The sequence below is a fragment of the Saccostrea cucullata genome, unplaced genomic scaffold (assembly GCF_032062105.1).
Source record: "Saccostrea cucullata isolate Sc308-1 unplaced genomic scaffold, CSIRO_AGI_Scuc_v1 ctg4122, whole genome shotgun sequence".
Lineage (NCBI taxonomy): Eukaryota > Metazoa > Mollusca > Bivalvia > Ostreida > Ostreidae > Saccostrea > Saccostrea cuccullata.
This window is the reverse complement of record NW_026938708.1, coordinates 64,553-86,201: the sequence shown is the minus strand read 5'-3', so window position 1 is coordinate 86,201 and position 21,649 is coordinate 64,553. Positions and strand designations below refer to the sequence as shown.

The 21,649-nt window shown below is 32.4% G+C and overlaps 1 long non-coding RNA gene across 1 annotated transcript; it reads right to left on the bottom strand.

Annotated features, from left to right (window-relative positions):
• Positions 1 to 1,138: 1,138 nt before the first annotated feature.
• On the bottom strand, positions 1,139 to 21,439 carry LOC134251009 (uncharacterized). The gene is made up of 4 exons (XR_009988649.1): positions 21,382 to 21,439; positions 7,837 to 7,878; positions 2,761 to 2,817; positions 1,139 to 1,246 (listed from the first exon to the last, which is right to left on the bottom strand). It is a non-coding gene; the product is annotated as an uncharacterized LOC134251009 (long non-coding RNA).
• Positions 21,440 to 21,649: the final 210 nt, after the last annotated feature.

The window sequence follows — 21,649 nt, the reverse complement described above, 5'->3', positions numbered from 1 at the left end:
GGATTGTAGCCATAGTACAAAATAAAACATCTTTTACAAACTATGCTATGCCGTTTATTAGTGCTGAATATATTTCTTATATACCATTTCTTAAAAAATATTTTAAATCATCGGACTTCCAATTACGGCAAATACAGCCGGTTTCTGTGGACGCGGTCTCTTTTCTACAGGTAACGTGGACGATTTTAAAACACTTACAAGTAACAAACAGCAGTGAAGATAGAAAAGAAATATTTTATAATGTCAATGTTTTAATAATCTACTCTCAATTATTTTTTTGAAATAAAATTCAAACATATTGGAGTTTTCTAACCCGCGTGTATACTATGCGGCTACATGAAAGAGTTTGACGCGTTAACAGGTAATTGTTTTCAAAACATGCAAACTCGGATTATCAGGAAGCACAGGTAGCTGACCTGTCAATCAAATCAGAAGCTATTGTTTTCTTTATGATAGACAGGCGGTAAATTATGGATCTTGAATCAGGTAGATTTTGGGGGCGTTAACATAAAATTGGGTGTTTAAGCTATCATTTCACACGGTCTATGGTCGATGCAATGAAAAGTAAGCAACGACAATCTATTATTTAATTAAATGCTGACTCAGGTTTTATTTTTTTTTCTGTGGAAATCTTCACAATCTTTCGTTGCAATTTTTTTTAAAAATTTTTATAAGTTTTAATCTAAAAATGAAGTGCTTATGTGTATAACTAAATAAACATTAGTTCGTATTCTTAATGTTAAATTGGATATTGAATTTTGAAATATACTCAGTGAACGGAAGTTTAAAATTAGCATATAATGAGAAGTAAAGGCGGCATTTCTATTTAGATAAAGAGTTATTTAAGGTATTGAAATGAAGAAAAAATATTAGTTTGACAGAAATTTTTGAAATCCAGGATCTTCCTTAAACAAAAGTAAAATTCGTCACAAAGTATTTAAAGTATTTTTTGGTCAAAATATTCAATGGGCGTCCTTTATCTTTCGTATATTTTAAGGTTTTATTAGGATACCTTTTTATACTGCATATGTCAAACAGGGTTAAACTCTATACAAATAACAAATACATAACTTAATTCATAAGGTGTATTTCATAAAAAAATTAAATTTTTATCAAGAAAAAAGTTACTTACTAAGCGAATTCATCACAGCGATCAGCTGATTCTTGTGTAGAATGCACGTGGTAGCCAGTATCCCGACACCCATGAACGCTTTTACATTTTTCCAATGTTTGCTTTGCATGGGCCCTGTGAACAAAGCACTAAAATGATGACATGAATAACGTTAAAAGAAATTATTAAAGATAAACATGATTCGTAAAACGAATGTGTTCTCCATTTTGGATCGCATATACGCTATATCTAAGGTCCCCTATATAAAAGGACTTACATATTGTTCAGTGTAATCAGTCATGACCGATGTGGATGGAGGCATGCTATATAGCACAAAATATAACTTGATACTTCTGATGATAGAGGGAACTGTGAACTACAAATCATGATCTAGCTATTATTTCTATCTTAAATTGAACAAAATGCGGGTAAATGAAAGAGAGGATATAATAAGAATTAATCACTTTAAAAAGAAATGCACTAAATGTATCAAAAAATCTATTGGTATCCGCTTGTTGAAAATGAGATTTAAAAAAAATGGGAATGAATAGGAGACATCTTAAATAGCCTGTGCCTATTTAAGAATCTTGTTCAGCTTTAAATTGTCGCAACGTCTCCGTAATTGTTGGGACACAGGGAAACCAAAAGATTGAAAAAAACTAGAGGTACTGTGAGCAATGAGCTCACTAAATGATACCCCCACCTCCCATAATGTATTTGTGTTGCTATAGTATTGTTTCACGGTAATGTGTAAAGAGGAATAACTCGTCCTATCAAATGTTATCCAGAAGCTTCTATATGTGACGTCATAGGTAAACATATAATGGCAATGTCCATGTTTTGCTATGGGAAACCTAAAATACGTGTCAAATAAAAAAAAAGTAAAATAGGAGGTACACAATGGCAATATGTAATAAAGATTCTGTGAAAGTTTCATTAAATTTCACTCATTAGTATAAGAGGAGTTGCGGATAAAAAAAGATAAAGCGTAACAGACGGACGGACGTACGGACGGACATACCGATTACAGTATACCCTCCCACTTTTCAAGCGGGGGGTATAACAATGTACGGTATATCCTTTTGTTACAAATATTTATTGAATTCGACCAATTACGTGTATGGAAACTGCACTCTACCACAGTACACAAGACAGTGTGGGCATAATACATCAAATGTTCACAGTGGTCTAGATTTATTTCAAATCAATTTTTACATAAAATTTCATACCAGTAATCTTAAATCTATTCAGTGTTTAATTAAATGCTATTTTTTTATATTATGTTAATTTCTTTTTAATACCCCCCGCTTGAAAAGTGGGAGGGTATATAGTAATCGGGATTTCCGTCCGTCTGTCCGTCTGTTACGCTTTGGGGTACCCATCTCTTATCCGTAACTCCTCTTATACCACTGAGTAAAATCAGCAAAACATGGAATTTTGCCATTATAACTATATGGGAGACGGGGGGTATCATTTAGTGAGCTCATCGCTCACAGTACCTCTAGTTGTATTTTACTTTGCTTAACTTTAAAGAATTTTTATACATTATTAAATGATAAAATGGTCAAATAAATTATTATAAAAAAAATACAAGATAGTGAACGAAATTGGTGTATAGAATTCATGACATAATATTTAAGTAGTTTTACCGTTGATTACAATCCTTAGCTTCTGATTCACTTGAATGTTCATGTCCTTCATTACACCTGAAATATTTGACATGACACAAAAGAACATATATTATCATATAAACGTTATGTAATTATTTCTGAACAATTTTTGAGGTTTTCAGAGCTAAAATAAACATGTTGATACACAGTTTATAAACCAACACAATGTATAAGCGCACATACTTTTTTTTAAAATTTAGTGTCATTTTGTTAAAGTTCTCGAATTTCGACATAGAAAGCGAAAATATTGCAACGTCTTTTTGAAGATAACTTGAAAGTGATTCCAGAAAATCACAATCAACTTGGTATTGAGGGAAATCAGATGATAATGAACATGAATTCAAAATCTGCATGAAATAAACTACTATAACCATTATAAGATTTTTTAAATAGAACAAGATGTGTTTGTGAAACCCCCGTATGGCATCATAGTGGAGATTAAACTTTACTTACATGCATGCAAATTAACCTGAAATATCCCTCTGCTCCAAAGAACTGCAAATTCAATTTTCAAAAGTTAATAAGATATTCTAATCTTTTTTGATATTGATATAAGGATTGTCTTAAGACACTACTTCTTTGCAATTTGGAAAACAACGAGAGATAACTCTAAAATTTTGGTAAAACTTTTGGTTTTTCGCTATAGAAAAATGGAAAACGGAAAATATTTTTAAAACATCCCCACCCTTTCATGAAACAAAAATTCCTTTGTACGGGTAATATAGACTGTTATATCACAAATTCATACCAAAGCATTTTGTTGTTTCATAGAGGGGGATATGTTTATAAAAAAAAATAATAGAAATAAAATGAACGACAAAAATGCTTCTTTTCAGCAATTTTCAAGTGCTTTACAACTGAAACAGTATATTTCACTAAAATATATGCTTATTCTTATATGCATAAAACATAAGAAAAGATTTAAGAAACATTTACACTTCTAAGTAAGACTATTTCATAAGGTGATGCTTCACAGCCCTAATTCAGTGGAAAATATTCTATATCCGTCTTATCTAAAGAGCTTCAATTAGAGATATTTTACTATCTAGTACTGGAAATAAAATTATCAATCAATCAATTACTATTGAACTGTTCTTTGTATTAAACAAAGATTTTATGGCAAAATTGTCATCAATATTGAATTTAATGCAGTTAAAAATATGTGTAGTGAAACAAAATACAAATTAAATGTTAATAAAAAAATCTGCATCTAAAATTTATACAAAATTTAAAAGACATACGTTAAGAGATACGAGTGTAGAAATATCTCAATTTACACTGTTTAAGGGAACTTGGTATACATGTTTTTGGTAAACTTTTATAAATATTTGATGAAATATTGGCAATAGAAACTAGAAAACAACATCTGCCCAATAGAACGGAATAAGTCTTGCTTAAGTTGACTATGAATTGGTCCTCATTGATGAATTCTTTAAAATCTGACAAGACAATTCATCGAATATCATGAAAATTTGTCCTCAGAAAGTTATCTGTCTGATCAGAGGATTATCAGAGGAATAGATACTCCACCTTAAATTATGTTGGTACCCAAAGTAAGATCTTGTCACAAGAAATATAATTGTGAAAGCCCTAGCACTACCTGTTTAAATGGTAGTTCGTGAGAGAACACCCTTCTTTGGATACAAATGTTTTTTGATTTGCATAACAGGGTCATAATTGTTTCACAAACACATGCTGTTCCTTATAACTTATATTTGAGAAGAGATATAGGGCTTTCATAGGGGTGATCAAAAAGTTCGCTAACTAATTCTCTATTTTCAAAACCACAATTAAGAACAGAATGAAATTTTGTAGACATGGTGTCATGCACATGTTCTATAAATAGGAGATATAATGAAATAAACGAGTCTCCAAAGACAGGGGACTTGCACATGCGTTTTATTGGTCGCCATGCTCATTCTGGAAAAAAGATATCATTATTCATACATAGCATTTCCGAGATAGGCCATTCTGACAAATGGACTGTTTTTGTTATAAAAAATAATTTACATGGTATGGTAGGTAGATGGTAATAATATGTACAGAATCTATCTTAACATTTTCATTTTATTTGTTTAGAAAGAGTAGTAACGGTGGTGTAGTATATAAAAACAACCTAAACTTATGCCTTTTAACTTATTTCAATGGCATGAAATAAGTGTGTCGTCCTTTCTACCTCCTTCAGTTTAGTTTAGTTTCGTTTAGTTTGCATATAGTTATGAAACACATTCCGAAATATAAATGAAAATAAAAATGAACAGTTGTAGTGTTTAATAGGTTATAAATAATCAAATAGTCTGTCTTATCTCATCAAAGAAAGGTATATTCTCTATAAGGCCATTTTCTGACCGACCTACGATAAAATCACTTTAAAATGCGATTTTACATATCTGGTAACTATAATCATTTTATTTCATGATCTGATGTTTGTTTTTCAACATCGGTCTCCTAAGTCACGTGATTTAAAGATCACAAATGGCCATAACTTAAAGAAAGATTGAGGGTAGGTCTATCCACATCAATATTCTACGCATGTTTCTGAATGCAAATGTTCAAAAAAAATATTTATGTTGAAAACACATCAAACTTTAGTAATAATTTTAAAGATTTTTTTTAATTTAACACTGAAGATAATATTTTTGACAAGAATTTTGATGCATCTATATTTTGCATATTTTGAATGTTTTTATTTGCATGCCATAACCAACTTAATGATTTGTTATTCACTTTTTATGTTTTAAAGAAATTTACATTCATGCAAATTTTGAGTTTTACCATTACTCTAATGCTAGTACGGACCGATAGTACCTGACTTTGTGACCTCTATATCATTACAAATAATATCGTGATATTAACCAATCAATATTTATCATTAAATTGGAGCATTAGCTTACTGATTCGTGCAATGTTAAAAAGAAAAAAATACAATCTGAAAATCTGAAGATATTGCAAAACGGCCTTACAAAGAATGATCTTTTATTCTGCACCGATACTTTGCGACCCTATATCATAACAAATACCATTGTTTCGTTAACCAATCTATAGTTATCATTAAAGTGGAATCTAAACCTACTGATTCGTGCAATTTTGAAGAAAAAATACCATCTGCAAATCTGGGCACTGTAGGCCGCAAAACCGCCGTATAGGGAATGATCTTTTATTCTGCACTCATAACATATTTGATATTTGTATAACCATAACACCGTTACAATGATTTTAAGAACTTCGATGTAGATAAAACATTACATTTAAAATAATTAAGAAATAACGTATGTTCAACGTTTTTGGACATTCGTACCAAGAACCTGCAAATATTTGTAATAAGTTCGTAGATATTTGTAATAAGTTTGTAGATAGTTCTATGAATCTGCAACAAATATATTCAAAATATATAACAAAAATGTTGGAAGAAAAAAGTGGGAAAATGAGTTTTAAAAAGAAACCTCTGAGAGCATACAATGGTTGCGTGGCTGCGAAGTTTCTTTAATCTCGCAACAGCGACAAAATTTGAAAAAAAGGTTCTATGCACTAGCCTTGGGCTAGTGTCATACGAAATATCATAAAGATTTTGAAAGCCACCTACAAGAAAAACGAGTAAAAACTTATGATCATTAAAACTAATAACCAAACTACACGTGGATGAAGCGATAAAAAAGGAGCAATCGAATCCAATATTTTTGCGGAAACCACTTGAGAGTACATGTACGTAGATGATTAAAACAATTGAGCTGCACGGTAAAAAAATGGGTCTTAAATTGCTAAAATTTAATTTGCTGGACGACAGCTTGAATATTTTCCCGGTAAACTACATTAAACATAGCTATAATTCATTTATATGCAATATTCCATGAGGTTCGCAGCACTTTTCAAAATCTTAATGTTTCTTAAGTTTATGAATAAAAACTTTGCAAGATACATTGTGGGTATGCCCTAGGAATAAATCGATTTTTTGGGCCCTTCTATTACTTTTTCAATGAATCTGAATACAAACAAACGACAGTATCAATTGTCTGGAGAATATACGGATACTATACAAATAAAATAGAAAAATAGGCACTGCATCCAAGTGTACGGCATTTTATATAACTGCAAATAATATTTTATTTGAGAACAAAAGCCATTTTTTATTGTACAAAATGTGACTTGATCCCCTCTCACTGTGTACAAACTGCATCATTTTTGCGAGATGACGTCACATTGACAAGTGCATTGCGATCAATGAATCGTTTAAATATTGTGGTGTGGGATTTAATAATAAAAACCCTGCTTAATAGTAAGTGTTTAAGTAGTCTACAGCTATCCAGCAGTTTGAAATTATAGCAAATAATTTCATTTTGTGGCATTTTGAAGACTTTATATTTTGTGTGACGTTATGTAAACTTTCCTAAAATTAGTCTCCGCCTCTTTACTGTAACTGCGAATCTAGAAAATTTTGAATGTTGACTTCACACCTAGAGTTTCAAATTTCAATTTCTAAAAAGTTTCATCAAGTTCCTTTTAACATTGTTTTCGTACCGTTTCCTTGGCAACTGTGAGCGACCATTTACATTTTAAAAAAAAAAAAGAAAAAAAAAGGAAAAAAAAGAAATAACTTTACACATTGCAAAGAATTATCCTTAAAAGTTTCAAAACGATTGCCTGAGCAGTTACTGGGAAAATCAAAGTTAAAGAATCTTCACTTGTTCCCTGTTTCAATCGCAAAACATGATAATATAAATTTTTTTAAATGCAAATCCCACAATTTAAAATTACAAATCACGATTCGATTTCTATAAAGTTTTATTACGAATGTTCAAGGGACAAAGGGAACAAAATTTGTCGACAACGGTAGTCATTCTGAAGCTGAACGTCCACACTGCAAAACTAGTTTGATCGTCTTTTGTAGAATGTTTCAGGAAAATTGTCCCAGTCATCTCCGAGAACTAGCCCGAACAATGTTTTTAGGCGAACAATAACAATATGTCGCCCAACATAGTTCGAAACGACATAAGAAAATGGATAAAAATGATATGTCTTTTTTTGGGAAAAGAAAATATAATTATTATTAAGATTTACCTGTGAACTACATGTTTGTTACTACTGCTACCCATTCTGGATCTGCAATAAAAACAAATAAACGAGTAATACACCGTTCTGCTGTGAATATATACCATCATGTTAATATACACAAGTTATTTAGGCAGATGCACGGATAAATAGGAAGTTGACATCAATTTTTCAAAAAAAGTGTCATCATATTGTATGCCTCATCAAAAAGTGTGCTAAAGTTATAAACATCTGGGATGGTAGTTGCTGAGAAAACTGCGACAAAAATCTATTAGATATGGTACAGACGGGATATACAGGAAGTTGACATCAGATTTGATCATTAATGTACCACCATAGGCTGAAGCAAACAGTGATCTTAAATTTCAAGTAAATGCGATGATAAGTTGTTTGAGAAAACTCCTACGAAAATGTGTCATGTATTAGACGGACGAAAGCACTGACAAAAAGGAAGTTGACATCAGTTTTGAGCAAAAATTAATCCGATTATATGGAATGCCTCAGAAAGAATGTGATAAATTTTCAAGCATTCGCTATGAGTAGTTGCTGTGAAAACTGCGACGAAAATTTCTACTATGTTAAGGACCATATGGAAAATGTGACCTTTGCACCGTTTTAATAGTATTATTCTTTTTTAAAAATTGTAACAAAGCAACTGAATACTTGTAGAAAATGTAATATAGCTATCAATAATGGATAGGACTGGGCCGTAGTTATTACCAGTTATACCGCACGTATCAGCTGTTTGTCACGTGACTTGTATCAAAATAGAATTGTTAAGCTGAAGGTAGGAAATGGGGATAGTGCAAGGGCATACGCTTGGTTTTCAAGAAAATAGTTGATACATAATAAGAGATGTTTATTTCCTCTACCCAAAAAGTGCTGGGAGCTAGTCAGTGCTGCTTGCGAAGTACTGATAATTTTGCCTAAAATGCTTATAATAGCTAAAAATTTCCACTTCGCTTAAATTCTGTTATAAATAGAAATAATGTTATGCAGACTAGGATCAGCTCCCAGCACTTTTCAAAATATACACTATATAAACAATAAATATTCCAAATTTCAGCTCAAACAAAATAGTCTATGACCTTGCACTTTTGATGTAAATACAATACGCCGCTCACCGTTTTAGCATATTCTTACATTCCTTGTCCCTGTGATCCATTGCTATATACTAGATAAATTCATATTTTATACACATTGTATTTAATTTTTTTTCTTTTAGTTTTAAATATTAGGTTTAAAAATTAGCAATGGTCCCATATTTATTTAAATTCTTGTAATTATTAAACCAGTGAATCGAGTCCTCTGGATCACATGTGCTGCGTCATGTCAAGGCTGATGACGTCATATTTGACGAGGGACTTAAATTCTTCTATTACTCACTGTATTGTATCAAGTATTGCAATTTTACAAGATTTTATAATCGATAAAATAAATAAATTATTTATGCATGATCATGTCGTTTATTAATTTTTGTGGCTTGTTAAATTTCAATTACGTCACAAATAAACTTCCAATATTGTTTATTGACCTTCCTTAACATAGCTGAGTTGTTATGTGTAGGGCAGATGACAGACGCACGCATAAACAGGAAGTTGAGATCGGATTTTAGCAAAATGAATCATCATATTGCGTATCTAGCAAAGAAGTGTGCTAAAATTTCAAGCATCTGCAATGAGTAGTTGCTGAGAAATCTGTGAAATCTGAGAAATTTGTTTTGGAAAGACAGACAGCTAGACGAACGGACAAACACACAAGGGTAAAACAGCAGTCATCCCTCTCCTTAAGAGGGGGATATAAAAATAAATTATGAAACATTTACACTAATTTTTATTTCATAGAGACTTGATTAAATTTCATGTTTGTAAATTCACCCTCCAATCAAAGTGGCTTTTTGACATTTCTGGCGAATCCCAAACTGCAATCATGTTACACTTTAAACATGAGTTTTCTGGTCTTAATTTGTTGTACTGCATGTACATGTGTACCTCTTTTTCGTAGGATTTTTTTTCTTTTAAAGAAAAAAAAAATCACATGTTGACTCTAGATTCAGAAACAAACACTGAAATACACATACAAACACAATAACATACAGACATACTCTCCCATACAAATACACATCGAAGGGGGTGAAACAAATATCGGCATTAATAACCACATGTACATGTACAATACCGTAAATCTAAAATTTCTTACGTCAAATTGTATTTTGCAAATCTGGGTAAAAGCTGTTGATTAATATTTGTGATTAACATTTTTGCAAATTATCATCGGCATAACATTAAAAAGCGTCCGAATTTCCATAAAGGTTTATAAGTCACGCGTGTTTAATCTGTCATGTTATGGTTTTGTTGCTAGATAAAAAATTTGGGATCTTAATTTTGGGAAAAATGGGACATTATACATTTTGGCATGATAGTGAGGGAGCATAAAGATTTCCTCTCCCATGAAAAATCATATCATATCAATATGATTTTTCATGGACGAAAAATCTTCATGTCTCCCGAACATTCATGCAATGAGTTGTTAAATATACCGAATCAAACACAGTTTAGGAAATATAAAGAAAGGTCCAATGAATAAAGTAAACATTTGATAAGAACAATATGAAACAGTTCTAAGTTATACCGCTAGCAGATCATAAAAAAAAATTTCACCACCATCAACATTCAAAACCCATATATAAAGAAGACTATTCTAAATATTCATATTTTAAATTAAGTTTAAATCGACAAATCAATCAACAATATAAACTATCTAACTCAGTAGTAACCTTTCAGTCGGTGCAATGTGACGTCAAAATCATGAAACACGACGTTTTGTGGCAGGGAAAACACGACGGTACGTGACTGACTCGGCCAATCAAATTCTTTCTTACTAATGATTATTTATATGAGGTATAATAAATATACTCATGTCAAACCATTGGACAATATTAAATGTGGTAAGACGCTCCCCAAATACAAATATGACAAATAAACGGGTGTCTTAAAATAACACTGTTTTTTTCACATTTTTTGTTTTTGATTTATTAAAAAAAAAAAAAAAAGATTTTTGCGAATGCAACGAACTCGCAAATTTGCTAAATATTTATCCTCAGTAAAAATGTCCAACTTACGGTATATCAATAAAGAAATAAAACACCTATGCTAAATCATTTCGTTCATGAAGACATTTCCAATATAAAATTTGATCATTTTTTTTTTTCAATAATTCCCCAAATTACAATTTTTTCTCCATAATAAAATAATTATTGAGGAACAATAGGTACATTTCTTTCTTGATGTTTGAAAGATACTAAGACTGAGAAGTATACAGTAATAATATTCAAACCATCACCAATTTAATAAGTACAGAGTATCACATATATTAAATTCAAATATAATGTCAAATTTTAGTTAAAACCAATTTTTAAGAATAAAGGCCCCCCGGGCGGCACAGTGGTTAAAGGCCTGCTCAGAGTCGCGAAGTAAGGAGTTGATCCTTACGTCGCGGGTTGAATCCCACCATGGGACGTGGAGCCCGGTTTCGGATGAACCCGTAAAAACCCGAAGTCCCCTGTCGCAGGAGGTTCTGGCATGAAAATCCCCCGTTTAAGGGCCCCAAGTGTAGTAATTTGTACAGCGGGAGCTCCCCACATGCAAGTCGTAGCGTCTCCGTATGAGTGAAAAATTCTGCGATAGGGACGTTAAACTACATGTTATTAATCAATCAAAGGATGGCTAGATTTCTTTACATTCAAAAAATAAATGTTTAAGTGACTCAGGTTCTTATGTGCTTAATGCGCACTGTGTATGATCAATAATGTTTGAAAAATACAAATATTTATTTACACCACTGTATTGAAACTATAAAAACGTATCTTTTGTTATACCCGCAATGCAAAAAGTCCCGCCTTTCACAACTCCTCCTACATTTTACACAGTAGCCTATTCATCTTTTGGGAGATGGTTGGTGGTGTCATGTAGATGTGCAGTAAGGTTTCGGAATTTTAATTTTGCCCGGGGGTTCAAACGGGAAAAAAAATTACTTTTTTTTATGCAAAAAGTCCCGTCTTCCCTGAATTCCGCTTACATTTTACTCAGTAGTCTAATAATCTTTTAAGAGATGCTCATTGGTGTCATTCAGATGTGCAGTAAGGTTTCGGAATTTTGATTGTGGCCCAAGGGGGTCGGGGGAAAAATGATTTTTTTTTTTCCAAAAAGCCCCGTCTTCCCTGAACTCACCTTGCATTTTTCTTGGTAGCCTAACCATAATTTAAGAGAAAGTTGGTGGTGTCATGTAGATGTGCAATTAGGTTTGGGAATTTTCATTTTTCCCCGGGGGGGGGGGGGGGGTCAAATGGGGGTCGAAATCTTTTTTTTTTATATTTGATATGATTAATCAAACTGCTTCCAAGAACTTCCCTAATATTCATGCATTAGCCTTAAATCATGATCATTTGAAAAAAGATGGTTTGTTTTGTGTATGTATAAAATGGTTTAAAAATTTATTTTCATTTTGATGGAAAAAAAAGAAGCAAAAAAAAATGGCCCCTCCCTAACCGGGGGGATTTTTGTACAAACTTCAATCTACACCTGTTGAGAATGTCTTCATATTAATCATGCTTTCGTTGTTCTTGAAAAGAAGAATTTTTTAGATTTGTTTCCTTTTATTCCTAAATAAAAACTTTAATGCCTAATTGTGACCTGACCCTTCCCTTTTGAGGTTTTATTTGAAAAAAACAAGAAATATGTCTATTGGACATGGAATCCCGCCGGATGTACATTACCAAATAAATGCTACATGAAAATTTGTATTAGTGTATAAAGTTTTATGAAAATATCTTAAACAGTTTCTTTAGAATTGAAACTAGAATCTAAATAAATGGGATAAAGATAATAAATTCTCAACAAATTATGTAGTGCATGCTAAACATAAAGATAGTTTAAAGTATTCCTTTAGAACTAAGCAGAATACAAATTAAAGAGGAGGGAGGTCAAGGTCACAGGAATGTGCAAGGTGAAGTTTTTGATGCAGTTGAATAGCTCTCACCAGAACATATCAACATATTAGGTTTGATAAAAATATTTTAATAATTTAATGAAACTGAGCTAAACATTTTCTTAAGAAAAGAGAGGTTAAAAGAAAGGTTAGGTCATAAGTTTTTACATGTACAGTTGAAAAGCTTACATGAGTATGAACTACTATTAGCATATGAAGTTTGATAAAAATATAATTAATGGTTTATTTAAAACTTAGATAAACTGTGAGGCCAAGATCAAGGAAAAGTCAAGGTCAAAATAAGCTGATGCATTAATAGCTTTCAGCATTATGTATCAGCATATAAAGTTTGATGAATATATCTTGAATTGTTTATTCAAAACTATTAGACATTTAAATTTTTGAAAAGTGGGCCAAAGTCACAGAAAAGGTCAAGGTAAAAAAGAGTGAACTTTTGGCACATAGGATGTATTATCATGTAAAGTTTCATTTTACAACTTGAATGGTTTCTTTAAAATTAAGCTAAACACTAATATAAAAAAAATTAAATGAAGATCAAAGGAAAAGTCAAGGTCAAGAAATGTTGCTGCAGTTGGATAGTTTACATAAGTATGCATCGACATATGAAGTTTGATTAGACTATCTTGAATAAATTTTTAAACTGAGCTAAACACTAGTTAAATAAAAGCGAGGTTCAGGTCAAAGGAAGGTCAAAGTCAATAAATGTTGATGCAGTTGCTGAGTTCCCCTCAACATCTATCAGCATATGAAGTTTGATAAAAATATCTAGAATAGTTTCTTTGAGCCCCATGGAAAGACAGATGGAAGGGTGGGAAAACAGACATGTCACAAACTATACATGTATTCCTAATCATGGCGTGGCATAAAGAACTTGAATCTACATTTATGAGGATGTTTCCATGTCAAGACTATGCCAGCAAATTCAAAGATTGTGGTCCTCTGCTTTTAGTGTTTTAGTGAATGGAATGCCATAATTTATGGCAGATTTTGTGTAAAAACCCCCCTATCATACATGTATGTCAATTTTTGTAAATTAGGTCAAAGGGGGAAAAAACATAGCATTCTCGAAAACATTTTGTTGCAGGAAAACAGGTCAAACATGAAAGTCCTATCTCTCTTCAATCAAAATTTAAAGTTATACGGAAAATAATAATTTTAAAAGTAGATTTAACTTCTAGGTCAAGATTGCAGAGTCAAAAATATGACATATATATTTAAAAAAAAACTTTTCACATGTAATATACATGGATAATTTGAATGCCCTATTTTTTCTCTTTCAAAATGATCAATTTAAAATAATGTTATTTTTGGAAAATAGGTAAAACTTTAAGGTCAAGGTCTCACTAGGGTTAAAAAATCATAGTATATTTAGAAAATTTTGTGGTAATGTACATGTGAAATAGGAAAGCCCTATCTCTTATTTTTCAAAATTATGACCAAGGTTAAATTCATTGTGACAAATGCATAAACTGTCAATAAGATGGATAAACTGACAGACAAATGAGATTTAATGTCTCCTCCCTTTCCCAAAAGGGGGGGCAAAATGCCCTTGCTGTTCTTGAGAAGAAGATTTATGATGGAAAAAATCCCCCGAATTTCTAAAAAAAAAATCAATATTGTGTTTTTATGTCATTTGTTTGTTTGTTGTTAAACATCCCTCTCAGGAATTTTTCACTCATATAGAGACACCCCCATTTGAGAAATAATGTGGACAAGTCAAATTTAGGTCAACGTTCATTTTAGGAGTTTTCAGCCATTAAGACATAAAAGAGATATTAACTCATCTTTCCCTCGCCCCTTCACAGATCCCTGTTTGTTCATGTATGCAAACTACTACTTATTTTTACATTTAAAAAATGTTAATATATACAAACAGTTTAATGTGGTCCATCTCTTTGAATGATTTTCATTCCTAATTTAGGAGGATAGTTCATAAATTCATAAAAAAAATGTCAAGCAATCTTACCATTGATGCACTTTTATTTGATTTAATGCAGTCATATTGTGAACATTTCCAATTCATTGGGAGAGAAAAGTCAAATGGAAAAAAAAGTTTCCTACTATTTAGGAGTCACATGATCATTTGTCATTACAAGGACAGGGAGTGGATAGGGAGACCGCCTCCCCTTCCCCCCCGAATTTGCAGGATTATAATATATACTGAAGCAAATAAAAATGACTTTAATGCCCTCCACCCCCGAAAACAGACTCCACCATTACTTCTTTTTTTTGTTTCTCAGGAAATTCTGGTCTAAACCCCCCCCCTCCCAGAAAAAAATTCTGGATCTTGTAACTGAATGTAACTCACAACGGGGGATAAATCTTCAGACTGTGAAATTGTCTATTGTAGCATCCAATGACCTTTGATCCTTTAAACTTAACCATTTGCATTTCAGACTATTTTACCCAAATACATACCAAAACTTATACTTTCCGACTGTCATAGGTCCTGTCAACTTCATGAAATATAATCCATTTAGAACACAAAATGAAATAATTCCTACTGATATACATGCAATGATGTGTACACTACACTGCAGTGCAGTGCAATCTAAAAATGAAAATGGTGAAACTAGTACTTAAGTTTGGTACGTGAGGCAAGCCCAATGTGATGCAGGTATTCAGATACATGTATAGTACAAGAACAAATTTAAAATTATCATTATACCCGCACTTTGTAAAGAAGGTCCGGGTATATTGTTGTTACTATGTCCGTCCGTCCGTCCGTCTGTCACACTTTTCTTCCCTAAACTCCTCCTACATCTTACACAGTAGCTTTAATCATCTTTTGGGAGATGGTTGGTGGGGTCATGTAGATGTGCAGTAAGGTTTCGGAATTTTGATTTTGCCCTGGGGGGTTAAATGGGGGTCAAAAATTGACGTTTTTCATGCAGAAAGCCCCGTCTTCCCTGAACTCCTTCTACATTTTACTCAGCAGCCTAATCATCTTTTGGGGGATAGTTGGTGGTGTCATGTAGATGTGCAGTAAGGTTTCGGAATTTTGATTTTGCCCCGGGGGATCAAATGGGGGTCGAAAAATGATGTTTTTTATGCTAAAAGCCCCGTCTTCTCTGAACTCCTCTTATATTTTACTCAGCAGCCTAATCACCTTTTGAGAGATAGTTGGTGGTGTCATGTAAATATGTGCAGTAAGGTTTCGGAATTCTGATTTTGCCCCGGGGGGTCAAATGGGGGTCGAAAAATGATGTTTTTTACGCTAAAAGCCCCTGTCTTCGCTGAACTCCTCTTACATTTTAGTCAGCAGCCTAATTATCTTTTGGGAGATGGTTGGTGGTGTCATGTAGATGTGCAGTAAGGTTTCGGAATCTCAAATGGGTGTCGAAAAATGATGTTTTTTTTACGCTAAAAGCCCCGTCTTCGCTGAACTCCTCTTACATTTTAGTCAGCAGCCTAATCATCTTTTGGGAGATGGTTGGTGGTGTCATGTAGATGTGCAGTAAGATTTTCAAGAATTTTATTTTGCCGGGGGGTCAAATGGGTGTCTAAAAATGATGTTTTTTTATGCAAAAAGCCCCGTCTTCCCTGAACTCCTACTTCATTTTACACAGTGGCCTAATCCTCTTTTGGGAGACTTCACTCTTTTGAAATTTTGGTAAAACATCAAGGTCAAGGGTTAAAAAATCATAGCATGTTGGGAAACATCTTGTTATGGGTAATGTACACGTGAAATGTGAAAGTCGTATCTCTTCTTAATCAAAAGGAAATACAACATTATTGAAAAGAAAGTTAAACTTCAAGTCAAGGTCACAGAGTCAAAAAGTCATTCTCTTCTCATTCAAAATATATGACTATGATGACCAAGGTTAAATTTATTGTGACAGATGGACAGATTGACAAACAAATGAGATTTAATGTCCCCTACCTTTAGCGAAAATGGGGGACAATAAATGTCCTTGCTGTTCTTAAGAAGATTTATGTTGAAAAAAGTCCCCTGCATATTTACATGTAAATTGGTTGAAATTGGCCCAGTGGTTCTTAAGAAGTTAAGAATGTGAAGAGTTTGCAGACAAACAGATGGACGACAGAAAACAGTACATTTCAGAAAACAGTATGCTTATAAATAGTTAATCAAGGTGCTTTGGGTAGCAAAATAAAGCTAAACTGGTATATCTAATTCATCCGCAGAGCTTAGTATATCTTTATATGCACAAACCTTTTCAACTCTTATAATAATTATTTCTAAAATATTTATATCACCATGTCTGATTCAAGGGAGAACTAGAGATATGACCAGAAGTATATCTGTTGAATATAAAATATGTACATGTATACTGTGTTTTTTTTTATTAATTTGTTTGTGTGTTGTGACAGCAACTGTTATGGCAGCTTTTGGCAAAGGTTAAAGTTTCTCAAATGTAAGTCAAACTCCAAGGTCAAGGTCAAAAGGGTCAAAATTGTTGGTATCAAAGGGAAAGTCTTGTCACAAGGAATACACATGTGAAATAAGAGAGAAATCCTCAGTACTTCCTCACCTGTTAAAAAGTTATTGCCAAGGTTAAAGTTAAATTGGATTCAACTCTAGGGTCAAGGTCAAAAATATTTATACCTGTTGAAAGTTCACAATGATTACACATGTTATGCATGAAAGTCCTAGCACCAACTGTTCAAAACTTAGGCCATTAAGTTTAAGCTATTTTTTCTTGTAAAAGTGGGTCAAACTCCAAGGTCAAGAGATCAAGAGTTCAAAATCAGTGGTACCCATTAAAAGGTTTTGCCAAAAGAAATTTACCAATGAAATGTGGAAGCCATGCATGTGTATTGCCCAATCCACTTAAAACTTATGGGCAAGGTTAAAGTTTCTGTGGACAAACAAACAGACATAAACACAGGAAACAAACTATGTATATGTAGTCAAATGGAAAGATTTTCTATTATTATGGAATCATAAGATCAATTGTCATTTCAAGTACAGGGAGTCAGTGGCTAGGGAGATCAGAACCCCCCCCCCTGGAATTTGCTGTTATTTAAATAAGACTATTTACTGAAGAGAATAAAAATGACTTTGGACATCCTCCCCCTTAGAAAACATGGACCCCAACATCATTGTTTTTATTATTATTTTTTTATTTGCTTCTCAGGAAATCTTAGACTGGATTTTTTTTGACTGAGGTGTGACATCCCCCCCCTTTCCGAAAAAAGAAAAAAAATTCTGGATCTACGCCTGTATATACTGAATGTCCGCAACGGGAGATAACTTTGTCGACTGAGGCATGCGATGATCTTTGACCCTTTTTGAACTTCAACCTAACCATTTGCATTTATTTATTTTTATGCAATTATACTAAATCCTTGTACTTACCGAATGTCATAGGTCCCGCAACGAAGTCATGAAATATAATCCATATAATCCAATTAAAACACAAATAATTTTAACTAACCACACCGCACCGTCAGCATACATGTGCTAAATAATCTTATTCCGCAAACCTTTACTGATTCCGTCACCTTCATTAGATGAAGTATGAATCGGCCGAGGTGTGCCGAGTGGTGATATCTAAAAATATGATAATGGGTGACGCAAACCCAATGTGAATGTAGAAATTTTCAATAGGATGTTCACACGTAAAACTGTTCAGTACAAGAACAAATTTCAAACTGTCATAATAAACGATGTTTTAACATAACTTTGCCATCTAGGTCTATTTTAAAAAATGTGTGTGTGAGAGAGAGAGAGTGTGTGAGGGTGTGTGTGTGTGTGTGTGTGTGATGGTGGGGGGGGGGAGAGAGAGATAAGCACTGACAAATTAATTGGGTTGTATTTTCAATGGGGTTTTTTTCCTGACAAAATACTAAAAGCAGTTTGCACATTTTGATAAATTCATCAAAAACGCTTTGTACTAAAATAATATTTTATGTCGTTGAGAAAGTAAATTTAAAAAGTTCCAAATTATGGGCAAAATATTTATCAGAATCTAATTAAGTAATTTACTTCATTAATTAAATTCTGTTATTTCAGACTGGTAATGAATTTAGTATACAAAATACATATAAGGCTCATAGATCATATGGTCACCTGAAAATTTTATGCTCAGTTTGACGAATAAATGTACGGTGATAATTTTAGAATTATTTTGACTTTTTCCTTCGAAAGTCCAATATGAAGGAGTGTGTATTTAGAGGCAAACACCTTAGTGCGGGTATTACTGTCTCATGACAGCATCTAGTTTACAAAAATTGTTTTATTTTAACTTTGCCATTTAGGCATCTCATCATAAAGAGGCAAATATGGTGTGTTTGTGTGATAAATCGTTAGTCCATTACTTTTCAAATAGATGTTTCTGTCGTCTATCAGACTTAAACAAAACATATATTGTTTGTTGATGGGAGAGGGGTGGGGGTTGACTAAATTGATTAGGTATATGGCAGCTTTCAAGGAGTTTCTGCCTAATCAAATATTTAAAAAAGTTTGCACATTTTGAAAAATTCATCAGAAACGTTTAACACTAATTTGAATAATATTATTTGTTGTTGATCGATATGAGAAAATAAATTTAAAAAGTTCCAGTTATGGGCCAAAAAGTTTTGTCCCCCTTTATCAAACCTAATTTACATCATTAATTAAATTCTGTTGTTTAATTTCAGACTGGTAATGAATTAAGAATATGAAATACATATAAGAGGCTCATGGGGCACTTGGTCACCTGAGCATATTATGCTCGATTTGATGAATGCATGTATTATGTAAATTATTGAAATATATTGACTTTTTTCCTTGGTAAAGTCTTATATGAAGGAGTGTGCATTTAAAGGCAAACACCTTAGTGCGGGTATTACTGTCTCAGGACAGCATCTAGTTAGATTTTTACAATTAATATAAACTTGTTTCATCATGTATCATCTTTTAGTGATAAATCGTTAGTCCATTACTTTTCAACTATATGTTTCTGTTGTCCATCAGACTTAAACAAATCATATATTCTTTTTGATCCATTTTTATCTTGATACAAATCTGTTACAAATTCAGACTGGACTGGTCTTATTGCTGAAGAAGCATCCAGACGTTTTACACAACTAAACTGGGTGCATCTATCAGATAACCTTATCTATAGAAAAGTCGTTGTAGTGTGTAATAAATTACACTTGTTTGAGTCAGATTATAAATGAGTTTTTTTTAAATGTATACCGGCAAAAGAAAGAAATAAAAATTCTACTGTAAATCTTATAGGTTTACTCTATCTACCCAGGACGACGTCATAGCCTTATAAAATATTTTTTTCAGTGTTTCAAGTAGATATACGTAAAATTTCTTGAGATAAAATGATAGTACGTGTTTTATCATTTAGGAGAAACTATCTAAGATATCAATGCCAAACTTTTTAAAATAATATTGTTAAAACTGTTATGTACTTTTCTAATGGCTTTTCTAACAACTTAAAGAAATGCCTACTGGTCTTGTCATTGCAATCTCCCCTTGAAAACCAGTAAATAGTGTATCTGTACAATGTTGTTGTTGGCAAACCTCCAATCGAAACTGAAAATAGAGATATCTTGTCTTTCCGATTTAGAAAAACTATAATACAAGTATTGGCACGAAAGAAATAGTTGTCAAACTGCCAAACTAAAACTGGGTGGACCCTTCAGGAATTTGATATACCTGCGTTTTCGAGTTTAATTTTTGAAAGGATGATTTGAGAAATTGAGCAGTGCCTTTTTTTTCCCCTTTATAATTCATAATTTTTTCTTATAATTAGATATAGAAAAAAAAAGAAAATGCGCAATTGTACTAAAAACAAAAGAACCTCATTTCATTTTTTACCCATGGTCTCTAATACAGTGTTATATAACAAATTAAATTCTTGGAAATATCTGATCTGACATTATTTTTAGAGTAAACTTCTCTGTACTCATTTTTACCTAATGAAAAAAATCTAATATGAGACAATATTAAATTATAAAGAATTCTACATGTTCCTTTAGACCTATTATCATGTTCATTAGTTAGTATTTCAAACTAAGGTTTAAATCAGCCCGTACATTTCGATTAACAAATCAATAGTCTCAAATCTACGAACTCCACATTCATGAAAGTATAGATCCAGTGAGATTGCAAGGGATTTTTTATGATAAAGACTGCGAATGATGAGCATAAAAAGAGTGCATTTAATGTATATTAAAATACTTAGAAAAAATTCTCTTACTAACTCTTTTTCTTTGAAATTACAAATATAATTTGAATACTATTCAACTTTTTTTGATAGAAAATAAGAAAAGTAAGTGTTTGGAAATTGATGCATCAATCATATGAATCCATTATGAGACATTTTATTATTTTTAATTTAGGTATTTGATATTCGTGAAAGATATCTATTTGTTCATATTCTGATCTTTTATTTCGCGATCTTTTTCCTTTCAAAACTTTGTATGAGCTGCCGAAAACATCAAAACACTTAGGTCAAAAAATCTAATCATATATGATTACAATTTGGTATATATTTTTTGTCACGTGCATGTTTATACCTAATCACAGGTTTTGGTACATCTTCTAACGAAACTTAAGCTTGTACATCTACATGAAATAATACTTACTTATATCGGTCTTCAGTTTCTCGGTATAACTGTTGACAACTCTCTACACTTTGACCGATTATGAACAGAATCTACATATATTTTTACCTGTAGGTTATTTCTATTGGGTAGCATTCTAGTGATAAACGCCCCAATAAATGTCACACATAATTTGGAACCTCTCCAATCATAGACGTTCCTGACTTTAACCTTTTGCAGATCAGTTTTGAACATTGTACAAGTCTGTCGATAACTAGGATTTTAGTGTTTTAAAGAAAAGAATATAAAG